Source organism: Triticum urartu, chromosome 6A (genome assembly GCF_056163025.1).
Source record: "Triticum urartu cultivar PI428250 chromosome 6A, HENAU_Tu73, whole genome shotgun sequence".
Lineage (NCBI taxonomy): Eukaryota > Viridiplantae > Streptophyta > Magnoliopsida > Poales > Poaceae > Triticum > Triticum urartu.
Genome location: NC_141878.1, coordinates 255,112,867 through 255,125,532, shown reverse-complemented (window position 1 = coordinate 255,125,532; position 12,666 = coordinate 255,112,867). Strand labels below are relative to the sequence as shown.

The window sequence follows — 12,666 nt, the reverse complement described above, 5'->3', positions numbered from 1 at the left end:
GGTGGGTGTTAAAGCAGGTGGTAAACCGGCAGGTGTTAAGGCAGGTGGTAAACCGATTGGTGTTAAGTCGGACGGTAAACCAGCAGATTGTTAAACCGGTTGACAGTTAAGACAGACGGGTAAAACAGGAAGTTAACTCTGCAGACAGGAGTTAAGTCAGATGATAAGTCAGCAGGCATTCTTAAACCGGCACCAGTTAACTCCTGGCAGACTATCTTAAACCGGCACCAGTTAACTCCCGGCAGGAAATGGTAACTGGGTTGCCAGGAGTTATGAAGCACAAGACGTCATGAAGCCCAAGATGTTAAGAAGCCCAAGAAGAGAAGTCATAATAATTAAGTCTTAAGTCCGAGTTGGACTCTACATATAACCCGCCCCTTCAACATATATAAGGAGGGGCAGGGCTCCCCAAAGAGGGACAAGTAAGAAGAAACTATCTAAAAGGGTTAGGGTTAACTGGGAGAGCCGGTTTACGGCGACTTCCTCATGATGATAATGAGACATAGCCTCAAACAGCACGTAGGGTTGTTACCGGATGATGTTTCCCGGGGCCTGAAGCTGTCTAAACCCTTGTCTTGCATTGCGTCTCTCTATTCCACTCAACCCCTCTCAAGCTACCACATAGATGCGTTGGCCTCACGACTAAGTCCTTACTCTAGGACATCTGCCGCGACAATTCCACGACAGTTGGCGCCCACCATGGGGCTCGCGCATGATGGTGTTGAGTTTTTGAAGGGATCTCTTAAAGGGATTGAAAAACTTGTGATTCGACGGATAAAAGGAAAAAGACAATATGAAGAAGTTGACCAGTTGAAATTATCTCAAAAGCGGCATGAATCAGATCAGAGAGAGTTTTTTAGCGGCATTAGTCCATGTGCAAACGCCCGTACAGAGCAATCATCATGGATGAGCAGATCAAGGTTTGAGGGGTCTGATTTTTTATGGAACATACAATGGCACCGACTCGATCGGTCTCATGATTCCAATCGTTCCACCCCAAACTCGCCGAATACTTTGCTACTAGCCGAGTTAATCGATTACGCTGAACTTTCGTGTGGTGGTACGTCCAAATCAGGGTACAACTCAGTTTTGGCAATGATTCAAGGATTAGTTCAAAAGGCAAAAACCTATCGCTGGTCAAACACCAACACGGTCACGGGTAAGGAGACGGCCACAGCCTGGAAACTGAGCCGGTTTGGACTCCTCCGCTGTTTGCGCCCGCGACGTCACCTCGCCACCTCCGTCGTCTAGACTCACGGCACCACTTCACCAACCTCCGCTAAGCCGGCTCATTCCGAGCAACATCGCCTGTGCGCTTGGCCAAGCCACCTGTTGGCTTTGCCACGCCGCGGTCGCCATTGAGCCGCCTTTGCTTGACCTCTGCTCTGGGCTGCCCCCGCTTCATGGCGTACGCCACAGTTGCCACTATCTGCAAAGAGCTGCCGTCCAGGTCTTGGGCCTCACCTCGGCCAGCTTTCTGCATCATGCTGAGCTGTCGTCCAGTTGCGGTCCCGAGCCAAGCTGCTCGCCGTCGCGGCCTATCGAAGCCACCCGATCTTGCAGCCGCCTCCGCCTCGCCGATGCGCCCTGCCGGGTCTCCCGCGATCTGAGCCACCGGGGCCTCTCCCGCGCGCTGGCCGCCTGCCCCGTCCTTCGCGCCGTACACACTTCTACTGCTGTTCTATACGTACGACAAGACCTGAAGTGTTCTGTGAGCACGAGCAAACACCAGTGTCCGTGAGGTGGCAGTAATCAGATACTGCGTATCCACGTACAAGTACGTGCAACACCCGTTGCAAAGAGATAACAAAGGTCGAAGCACGATACCACGTATTAATTAGTATGCAGGTCCAATTCAACCTCATGTGGAGTACTAGTCTAACCCAGAGGAATAGATCAAATCAAGATGGGTTTTTGACGTTTATGGAATCAGCCTGATGGTCCAACGAAATGATCAGATTACCTGTGATCAGGCAGCGAGATGGATCGAACGTTCAAAGTGTCAAATCAAAGATGGCCGATTACCAAGTCGCTTCCGCCTACCTTCAAGCTGGCCCGGACTTCAACCATCGCCGCCGTGGATCGCCTCTATCTCGGCCTCGCGCCTGTTTCGAGCTGCTCCTACCCCGCGTGCGCGTATGTGCACAACCGTCTGGCTCGTTTCTGCTGCTACCTGCTTTAAGTCGCCACTGCTGAATCGCCGGACTGGCAGTTGTTGTTTCCTCTGTTGTGAAGCTGCTCAAGCCCCTGCCTCGGCCCTGTTTCTTGTTGCTGTTCCAACGCGGCCCTGCCGTTCCCACTGAGCCGCCGCCAGGTGTTAAACTGCCCTTATGACATCCGCGGGTGCATGCTAATTTGCTTCGCGGCTTCACCGCTTCACCGCTAACTCCAGCGCCCTGAGCCGGCCGGTTCTAAATCGCCTCCGCTTCACCGCTGCGCCCTGCCGAGTCTCCCACGCCTGAGTCGCCTCCGCCTCCGTGGAGCTGCAGTCCCGGTGTTGAACCGCCGCCGGATTAAGTTGGCCCGGCCTCACCGCCGCCCCTGCGGCCGTCCTAGTTGTCGTGCCTCGCCGAGCTGTGCGACATGCCATCGCCACTTCAAGATGTCGTCGAGTTTGCCTCGTCGCCGAGAAACCGAATCAACTCGCCGTCCGGGGCACCCTCGCCAAAATCGTCGGGGGCCTCAGCCTCCTCGGATGGCCGCGGCTCGCCTCGCCGTTTCCGCGGTTGCAGCCTCGCCAAATTACCTCGGCCTTAACCCGCCTCTGCTACGGTGCCGCCCAGAGCCACTCGGTCACGACCCGCCTTCGAGCACGCCCGCGCCGGTTCATCTTCGCCACCAAAATCTGCTTCCACAACCGAGAACCGTCGAGCCGCCTTAGCGCTGCTGGAGCCGACGCCGCGGCCTCTGCAGCATCCGACCGTTGTTCAATCACAGCCCAGTTATAACCTGGCCGCGAGCCGCTCCACCTCGCTTCGGCCGCGGGCCGCTGCGTTGACCCGCCTTCGCCGAGTCATCTCTGCTGCGCGCGAGTCGGTCTGCCACTTAGTCGACTCTGCCGCTTTGAGTCGCCCCGGATCGATGCTCTTCGACGTCCAGGCCGTGTTCTCAACCGCTGTGGTTCCGCTTGCTGGCTTTTTGCACCGCGGCGCCTCTACGTGCAGTCTTTGACCCGCCGTTCGCTTTGGCCGCGCGCTGCCGCCGTCAAACCGCCGCATCAGCGGTCGGCTCTGCCGTACACTACTGCCACTAGTCACCGTAAACCGGCTATACCTCTGCCCGGCGAGTTACCACTGCTGCCACCCACTTTCAAGCCGCCTCGCGGCCTCACCCTGATGCTGTTACAGCCTCAAGCTACCCCGAGTCACCGCCCTTATACTGCAGTCGTGCCACTGCGACTTTGAGTTGTCGGCGCTGTCTCGCGTTTCTGTCATGGCTCGTTTGACCCGTCGTCACTTGCCTCTGCATCAACACGTCCAGCCACCTATGAGCCCGACCTCGCGTCGCCTATGCCTTCCGGTCCATCGGCCACACATACCCCATACAAGGCTTGGACAGAGAACAAGACAGACATGATTTCAGTTGCAATGGTTCAGTTTCATCAGGTGTTGGACATAGAAAACACTGGTCTATATTTCAGATTGACCATATACTAATCACGGGCAGAAGCTGAAAGCAACATGAAGTTTTCCAGTTAAAACATTCACACACAAAAATGCTGCTTCGCTCAAAGGAAGACTACGAACACGACCGACATGTTGTATAGTGCTATTAGTACTAACTCCTATGAGAGTGAGGATTCGTAAGTCATCATCAACCCTGCGGTTGAGTGTCGTCCGATGAAAATACCAGGTGATATCCATCCAAATCTATTTCTGACACATTGTTTTTGTTAAAAAAACAATTACGTTAGTTTGTATATTTTTTATATACAGGAAAAATTATTGTTATACTACGCGTATAAAGCACGCACTGGCAACGTTCTACTATGGCGTTTTCCTCCGTGTCACATTACCTGATGAACAGACGGCCGGTTCACGCATCCGCACTGGTTTACAATGCGGAGGACAACTAACCCGTCCGCACCGGCCTATAATATCGCGGTTGACTCATCTGTCTGCTCCCACGATCGACCCGCCCGTGATTGATTTCAGCTTCACCGTGGTGATGATCAACTCCGCGATGGATAATTTCTGACCTAATATATCAGGTGAAACCCATCCAGTATAGTTTTATATTATATATTTCTTTCTTTAAAAGAGCAATTACTCTGGCTTGCAAACTTATCTAATGCAGGACCCTAAACCGCCATATTGGTGCAAATTTAAAGGCCGTCAGAAAATTTCCGGCTTAAAAAGAAGGATTCCGGTTTGAAATCCGGTTCAAGGGAAAGCTATCTCCCACAAAGCTTTGAAGCGCTCAGTATCCGGTTTAAGAATTTCCGGTTCAAAAAGAATAATCTCTCGCAAGTTCGAGTTTTTAGGAAAAATTAAAGGGACCAAAGAGAGTCTGTTGCAAAAGCACAGCTCAAACATAGGTACCCCTTGAGCACAGCTCACAATATCATTTGGGGGCTTCCTGTTCAAACATAGGTGTATTCACCAAAGAGAACATAGTATTACTACCCTCTTGATCCGGCTATCAAGCCAATATTATCATAAGAGCACAACTCTGGTTACTTCGGTAATCCAGCTATCAAGCCAATATTATCATAAGGGGCCAAAGAGAGTCTGCTGCACAGCACAGCTCAAACATGGGAATCCCATGAGCACAGCTCACAATATCACTTGGGGGGCTATGTTCGAACCATAGTCACACCTTTTGATAGGCTTAAAGCCACCAGGGAAATCACTTGGGGGCTCTGGTCGTATCCGAACCATAGCTTATACCCTCTTGATAAGCATAAGGGCACTAGGGAAATCACTTGGGGGCTTGGTCGTATCCGAACCATAGGTACACCTCTTGATAGGCATAAGGCCACCAGGAAAATCACTTGGGGGCTATGGGTTCGAATCATAGTTACACCTCTTGATAAGCATAAGGGCACTAGGGAAATCACTTGGGGGCTTGGTCGTATTCGAACCATAGCTACACCTCTTGATCGGTGCAATGCTACAATTATGACTACATGGGGGCTCTGGTCGTATCCGAACCATAGCTTAAACCCTCTTGATCATACATATACATCATCATATATTGCATCATACGTTGTTCATCACTACATCATCATAGCATGTATCATATGTGCATGGATATACCGGCTTATATGGCAGGAATCGGTTTTCAAACAGGTCATATTTATTCAAATCTTTAATCGCCAATACGGCTGGATTTTTTCTTATGGTTATCAATAACCAATATTATGACTGAGGTTTTCAAAGTCACTTTAGCGCAATGACTATCATATTATCAATGGATATGATTTATTCTACAATTGAAGGAATAGTCCCGAGTCGCTGCAGGCTTACGACCCGGCACTTAGGGGCTACATTATTCAAGTTGGGATTACATCAAATACACAAGTCTCATGTCGCTGCAAGCATGCACCATGACACTTGGGGGCTAATGCAAAGTCATTGTTTGCTAACTTATTGAAGATCCGACTCATCACATCGTAATGAGCCGGCCCTTGGGGGCTACCAATTGCTCCTGTCAACAATTCAAGGTACACAGATTTTCATCTATTATTGAAGGATCCACTGCTCAGTTGGTAAAGCACAAGGCTCTTAACCTTGTGGACGTGGGTTCAAGCCCCATGATGGGGGCTACATCATATGATGTTATTTTCATTGAAGAATATATCAAGTCCCAGCTCAATATTATCTTACTGAGCCGGCCCTTGGGGGCTACATATTGCTGCTCAAGTTTACATGATCATATTTACAAAGTCCCTGCTCATTATTGCATAATAACCCGGCCCTTGGGGGCTACACTTGTTGAAGTTTTTATGAGCATAAGGCTATTTCAAGTCCCAGGTTGTTGCAAGCATGACAACCCAGCACTTGGGGGCTACATATGTGGAATACTTAGTTCTGACTGGTGATTGAGATGAACAACCTGGATTTCTTCAAGCTTGTGACATTCATATTGAAGCAAGTCTTAAGCTGTTGCTATGCTACCTTCTTAAGACTTGGGGGCTACAAGTGATAGGCATATAAGAGGTATATTTTCAAGCTTGATGTTAACTACAGTTATGACCCGTTGCCATCAATATTTGTAAATCGGCAATGATAAACCGGCAAGTTCAAGTCTTAAACCGGCAAAGTTATACATTCTTAAACCAGCTGAAGATCAAATGAGTATTTCAAAGGCCAATATTTTTGTTAAGCATTGGGAGCTGAAGTCAAAGGAGTTATTCTTCACAATATTTCTCTATGACAAACCAATGTCAGCAAATTGATTATGAATCTGGTCTATTGACTCGGATTTTATAGAAGAAGGAAGTGACAAGGACTTAAGATAATCAAGATCAGTTTAACATGGATAAATCCAAATTAAACTAGGGGCTAATGTCGGGGATATACCCCGCGGTATGATCCGGCCGGAGTTATAACCCGGCTGGGACTTAGTAAACCAGTGGGTGTTAAAGCAGGTGGTAAACCGGCAGGTGTTAAGGCAGGTGGTAAACCGATTGGTGTTAAGTCGGATGGTAAACCGGTAGGTTGTTAAACCGGCTGACAGTTAAGACAGACAGGTAAAACAGGCAGTTAACTCAGCAGACAGGAGTTAAGTCAGATGATAACTCAGCAGACCTTCTTAAACCGGCAGACCATCTTAAACTGGCAGACCATCTTAAACCGGCACCAGTTAACTCTCGGTAGACTATCTTAAACCGGCACCAGTTAACTCCCGGCAGGCAATGGTAACTAGGTTGCCAGGAGTTATGAAGCCCGAGACGTCATGAAGCCCAAGATGTTAAGAAGCCCAAGAAGAGAAGTCATAATAGTAGTCCTAAGTCCGAGTTGGACTCTACATGTAACCCGCCCCTTCAACATATATAAGGAGGGGCAGGGCTCCCCAAAGAGGGATAAGTAAGAAGAAACAATCTTAAAGGGTTAGGGTTAACTGGGAGAGCCGGTTTACGGCGACTTCCTCATGATGATAATAAGACATAGCCTCAAACAGCACGTAGGGTTGTTACCGGATGATGTTTCCCGGGGCCCGAAGCTGTCTAAACCCTTGTCTTGCGTTGCGTCTCTCGATTCCACTCAACTCCTCTCAAGCTACCACATAGATGCGTTGGCCTCATGACTAAGTCCTCACTCTAGGACATCTTCCGTGACAATTCCACGACAACCGGGTTAGCCAACCACTCTGGATGAAAAACTTCAATAATGAACCCGGCCGCCAAGAGCCGGGCCAGTTCTTCACCAATGGCCTTGCGCCTTTCTTCATTGAACCGCCAAAGAAACTGCCTGGCCGGCTTAAACTTTGGATCAATATTGAGAGTGTGCTTAGCGAGTTCTCTCCGTACACCCGGCATGTCAGAAGGTTTCCACGCAAAGATGTCCCGGTTCTCACGGATGAACTCGTGAGCGTGCTTTCCTATTTAGGATCCAGATTAGCATTGATAATGAACTTCTTAGATGAGTCGCTTGGGACAAAATCAACAAGCTTGGTTTCATAAGCCGATTTAAACTTTAACACTAGCTCATGTTCTGTTGTTGGCTTCTTCAAAGACATCATGTCTGCCGGGTCAACATTGTCCTTATAGAACTTCAATTCCTCCGTCGCACACACAGATTCGGCATAGGCAGCATCGCCTTCCTCACATTCCAAGGCTATCTTCCGACTCCCATGCACGGTGATAGTACCCTTATGACCCGGCATCTTAAGCTGCAGATAAACATAACAATGTCGCGCCATGAACTTGGCATAAGACAGCCGTCCAAACAGGGCGTGATACGGGCTCTTGATTTTCACGACTTCAAAAGTTAATTTCTCAGCCCTAGAATCATGCTCATCTCCAAAGGCTACCTCCAACTCAATATTACCCACTGGATATGCCGACTTACCAAGCACTACTCAATGGAAAACAGTGTTAGACGTCTTAAGGTTTTTATCAGTCAACCCCATACATCGGAAAGTCTCATAATAGAGGATGTTGATGATACTGCCTCCGTCCATGAGCACCTTAGTGAATTTATACCACCAACTTGAGGCGTCAGCACTACAACCAAGTGACCCGGATTGTCAACCCTGGGAGGGTGATCTTCACTACTCCACAGAATAGGCTGCTCAGACCATCTTAAATAATGAGCAACTGCCGGCTCAACAGCGTTTACAGCCCTCTTATGAAGCTTCTGGTCCCGTTTGCACAAACTGGTGGTGAACACATGATACTGTCCATTGTTCAACTGCTTTGGGTTGCTCTAATATCCAGACTGCTGCTGTTGCTGACCTCCCTGGCCAGATTGCTGGTTATAGCCACCTTGATTTCCTTGAGAGCCATGAAAGCCGGAATTTGAACTACCGTCCGGGCCGTGAAAACTGCCGCCACCTGAGCCACTGCCCGACCCATGATTGCCATCGAACATGTTAGAGTTTTTGAAAGCCTTCATGATCGTACAGTCCTTCCATAGGTGAGTGGCTGGTTTCTACTGAGTACCGTGCCTCGGACATGGCTCATTTAATAACTGCTCAAGAGTGGGACCTGATCCGCCGGACCGAGGAGGTGGCCTCCCCTTACGCCGTTGATTGTTGCCCTGTGCATTAGCATTAGCCACAAACTCCAAATTACCGTCAGCCTTACATTTATTATTGCCTCCTTGATTCGCCGGGTTATGTTGCTGACCCTTACCATTGCAATTCTTCTTTCCCTTCCCTGTCTTCTCCTCGTCAAACTCGAGATCCTTGGTACTATCAGAATCAGCGTACTTGACTAGAGCCGCCATTAACTGACCCATGTCATTACAATCGCGCTTGAGCCTCCCGAGCTTCTGTTTTAGAGGTGTAAAATGGCAATTCTTCTCCAACATTAAGACTGCAGAGCCGGCATCCATCTTATCAGATGAATGTATTATGGCCTTGACCCGACGCACCCAATGGGTCGTGGACTCACCTTCCTCTTGCTTGCAATTAGTCAAATCCACAATTGACATGGGCTGCTTGCATGTGTCTTTGAAGTTCTGAATAAACCAGGCCTTCAGCTCTGCCCACAAACTAATGGAGTTGGGTGGCATCCCCTTTAACCAACATCATCATGGTGAAGTACTTGGCCATTGCTGCATCACTGACTTCCAATAATTCCATGGCCATCTCATAACTTTCAATCCATGCCCCAGGCTGTAAATCGGCCATATAATTAGGTACCTTTTGAGTCCCCTTGAAATCCTTGGGAAAACGCTCATTACGCAGAGCCGGCACCAAACAAGGGACACCTCCAGTCCTCGCGGTTACGCCTGCTTCTACAGAAGTCGTCGGATAAACCAGAAAAGACTGGTAAGCCGCCCGCTGAGCTGCCTTCTCAGCCGCCTGCTGAACCGCCCGCTCAGCTTCTTGGCATATCCTGTCCTAGTTAACCAAATTGAGATCTCCATCATGCACCAGGTCATGCCCACCCGGCTGGTCATGGCGCCGAGCGTTGCTTGAAACAGCTGCTGAATCCATGTGTCGGCTATAACTTGGACTCCGACTTGGGCGAGGGGTCGAATGAACCCTGTCTCGACTGTAAGAATATGCCTCCTCCTGTGCTAAAGTCGTCTAAAGAAGTTCTCTAACCCTTCGTGTTTCAACCGCCGTCGGAGAGTTGCCCTCCATCGGGGGAGCCACTAATCGTGCCGCCGCGGCGATCATGTTCTCCAAAGGGTTAGAATAATGACCCGACGGCGTCGGTACATAATGAGGTGGAGAAGTATTCATCCGAGGAGGTTCCATCGCCCGTGGCTGACCTGGCGTCCCCGCCCCAGGTGTTGAAACGTGGTTTACCTCCGGCGGGTTACTGGGGCCTGCACCGGGTGTGCGGAAGAGGTTTCTAGGATCGTATGTCAGAGGCAGACGGGATTGAGCCTTCTGGTGCCTTCTTCTCATGACCTCATTTGATGCGTTCATATTCATCGTAAGCTGAAAAAGCCTCGGATTGAATCTGTTGTGCTCAAGCATCCAAAGCCGCCCACTCTGCGGCCGTCCTGACGTCCTCCGCTGCTAGATTTTCCTTGGCTTGTGCTACCTCCTCACGTAACCGTGCCAATTCTGCATCATGTTGATCCTGATCCGCCGGAGTAACCACGGCGGTTAACAGGGCTGTCATCCTATCCATGAGTTCCATCAACACCTGAGCCGGCGGGCGCACAGGGCCTCTTGCCCCGGCTGCCGCTGATTTGGAGGTTATCGCTACCGCAGCCATAGAGTTTTGAATGAGTTGTGTGCCAGCCATGAAGATCCCTGCTCTGCAAGGCGGCTCAAAGGGGTCCGGAATACTGCTGCCATCGGAACAGCCCCCGAGCCCACCATCTTGCAGTTGATACAACGAATCTGTCTCACCTGTGGATGACTCGCCATTAGATTGGACGGCCGTCTCACCACCGGACACAGATCTTTTAGAAAATTCCCCTCCATGGATGCATCACACGAAGGCACGCTTCACAGCCGGCTGAGCCCGGGCGGGTCTCGCACCCTGAGCCGTCTCGACGATGTCGGTACAGATGTCTGGCTCAGGGCCCGGCTCGCCAATCTGGCCGATGAAGACGTGGATCCCGCCGAAGGGGACCCGGTACCCGTACTCAATTGAGCCGGCATCAGGGCCCCAGCCTGCGTCGTTGATGTAGAGCTTGCCGCGACGACTCTTGGTCATCCGGCCCACAGCGTATCCCTTGAGCCCTTCGAAGCTGCCCTTCAAGAACTCAAATCCATCGTGCACTGGCCCCACGGTGGGCGCCAACTATCGTGGAATTGTCACGGCAAATGTCCTAGTGAAAGGACTTAAACGTGGAGCCATCGCAACTAGGAATCTTAAAGGGGTTAAACGGGACAAAGGACACGCAGAGTTTATACTGGTTCGGCCCCTTGTGGTGAAGGTAAAGGCCTAGTCCAGTTTGAGGTGATATTGCTAGGGTTTCGATGACCAGGGAGCTAATACGCTTAACCTGGCTCTCGATCTGTTGTTTCCTGTCCTTAGCCGCCGCCCGGGTCGTCCCTTTATATACAGAGGCTGACGCCCGGCGGCTCATAGAGTCTCGGCTGGCTCATAAACATTGTCCAGCTCGGTCTCTAACTTTTCCTGCCTTACAATACAATTCATGTAGATACGACGGTTTATCTCTACGGGCCTTTAGCCGCCTTCGGGCCTGTGCCTTATACTAAGCCTATCTGTGAACCGTAGTCCAATCTTGGACTTCATTATGGTGAATCGTCATAGGGATGATCCGGCCCCTCCTGGGCAGGTCATGCCTAATAGTCATATCCCCAACAAATCCGGTGAAGATCAAATCTCCACGGATGACAGCAACGTAATTCAAGCTCCCAAATCTGACCTGATGGCCAGGGGCGTAGCTATCGATCTGCTCCAGATGGCCAAACGAGTTGGCCCGCAGCACGAAGCTGCCGAACACGAAGATCTGTCCGGGGAGGAAGGTTTCTCCTTGGAGAGCGTCACTAACAATGATTGAAGGGGCCATCGAACCTTTCGTCGACAGCATAGTGGGACTCTCAATGAAAGCACCAATGTCGGTGTCAAAACCGGCGGATCTCGGGTAGGGGGTCCCGAACTGTGCATCTTAGGTCGATGGTAACAGGAGACAGGGGACACGATGTTTACCCAGGTTCGGGCCCTCTCTATGGAGGTAATACCCTACATCCTTCTTGATTGAAATTCATGAATACGAGTATTACAAGAGTTGATCTACCGCGAGATCGTAATGGCTAAACCCTAGAGGTCTAGCTTGTATGGATATGGTAATGAGTCCTCTTTCCTATCTGGACTAAGTCCTCCGGTTTATATAGACACCGGGAGGATCTAGGGTTACACAAGGTTGGTTACAGAGAAAGGAATCTACATATTTGGTCGCCAAGCTTTCCTTCCATGCCAAGGAGAGTCCCATCCCGACACGGGTGCAGTCTTCGGTCTTCATATCTTCACAGCCCATCAGTCCGGCCCATGGCTAACAGGCCGGACGTCCGAGGACCCCTTAGTCCAAGACTCCCTCAGAGCCACCGCCAACTCCGGAGAAGGGCTTGCTCAGGCGGAGCCACTCAAGCGGTACGTGAAGGAAGCTAAAAGCCTCCACGAAGAGCACTTTGAGGTCGGCGCCACCGTCGATGAGGGTCTTGGTAACAGCTACGCTGCAGATGGTCGACGTGCAAAGCATCGGAAGCACGCCCGAACCAACGGTGGTGACTGGGTGATCCCTTCAGTCGAAGGTCAGGTCGGCCTTGGGTGCCACCCAACCCGGGGGAGCCCCCTACCGCGCAGAGGCGTCACGGATCCGGTGAAAGAACGGCTTGATGTGACGGTTCGAGGGCGGCGCCTGCGAGCCATCGAGGAGAGCCGCAACGACGGGGGGTGCTGGTCCCTCGAAGCGCGCGATGAAGAGGTCTCGCAGCTCCTCCCAGGAGGTCATAGAAGATTCCGGCAGGTGGAGGAGCCAGGCGTGCGGCACGCTAGCGAGGTCCATTGGGAGCCAGTTGGCCATGACTTTATTGTCACCCCATCCTCCAGGACGGCCTCCT

At 50.8% G+C, this 12,666-nt stretch overlaps 1 long non-coding RNA gene across 1 annotated transcript; it reads right to left on the bottom strand.

The window, feature by feature from the left end:
* Positions 1-798: 798 nt before the first annotated feature.
* Positions 799-3,812, bottom strand: LOC147964920 (uncharacterized). The gene is made up of 2 exons (XR_015608064.1): positions 1,964-3,812; positions 799-1,709 (listed from the first exon to the last, which is right to left on the bottom strand). It is a non-coding gene; the product is annotated as an uncharacterized LOC147964920 (long non-coding RNA).
* Between the last annotated feature and the right edge of the window lie 8,854 nt (positions 3,813-12,666).